This window comes from Octodon degus, unplaced genomic scaffold (assembly GCF_000260255.1).
Source record: "Octodon degus isolate 3935 unplaced genomic scaffold, OctDeg1.0 scaffold00178, whole genome shotgun sequence".
NCBI classification, from domain to species: Eukaryota; Metazoa; Chordata; class Mammalia; order Rodentia; family Octodontidae; genus Octodon; species Octodon degus.
The window spans coordinates 4,307,733-4,308,632 of NW_004524754.1; positions in this window are offsets into that span (position 1 = coordinate 4,307,733).

Genomic DNA, 900 nt, shown 5'->3' on the forward strand with positions numbered 1-900 from the left:
AACGCATATGCAGACACAGCCTGCAATAGGTTTTAATTTAATATAAATAGTTTCTGTTTCCACAGAGGCAGTTTCTGGTACTCCTGTGCAATATGACTCAGCTTTTTTACTGTAAAGAAAAAAATCCCACTCACTGTTAGTCCTGAGAAGGGCTTTGGATGCAGGGACACCTGGCCTGCAGGAGCCGTTGAGCTATACATTAGTGTCTGGATCCATTTGGTGGTTGGTGTATAACCCAAACTCTGTTCAATTTGAAAAACAGTTACAAATTACAAGATGAAAAGAACACTTGAACAAACAGAAGGGAGACTAATCTTAGTGCAGTTCGGCCTGGTCATCAGATCAGCTGTTCCCCTGGGATCTCCAGGGATGAGACGAAGGAATGCCATCCAAGCAACAGTCACAGTCCAGACCCTGTGGCCCACCTGTCTTTGGGTCACCCTCATTCCGTAGCATCGTGCTTGTGCTCATGCTCACATGTTCAACTTGGGATAGCGGGGAGACTTACAGGGGCATGGGGCCCACCCTCCCCCTCAGTCAATGTGCAGCTGGAGTGGCAGCCTGTTCCTGGTGCCCACTTGAGATTTACATTGGTCTAAGTCTGGGTCTCACCAGCAGGAGTGCATGCAAGATGGGGTGGTTGGTTCATTCCAGAGCACAGTCCCGGAGTACCCCCACCCCATGTGGGAAGTAGCTTCCTCCCTCATCCTGCAAAGGTCCATTTTGCCATCAGAAAAGATGACCTCTGCTTTTTTTTGTATTTTGATAGACACTGAAGAAGCTGGAGCTATTAAATTTGCCATGGGAAGGTTCAGTACTGGCTTATTTATGCTGTGGAACCTCTTACTGCTTTCAATACACAATCAGTAATCAACCGATTCCTTTACTTGTTTTCATTTC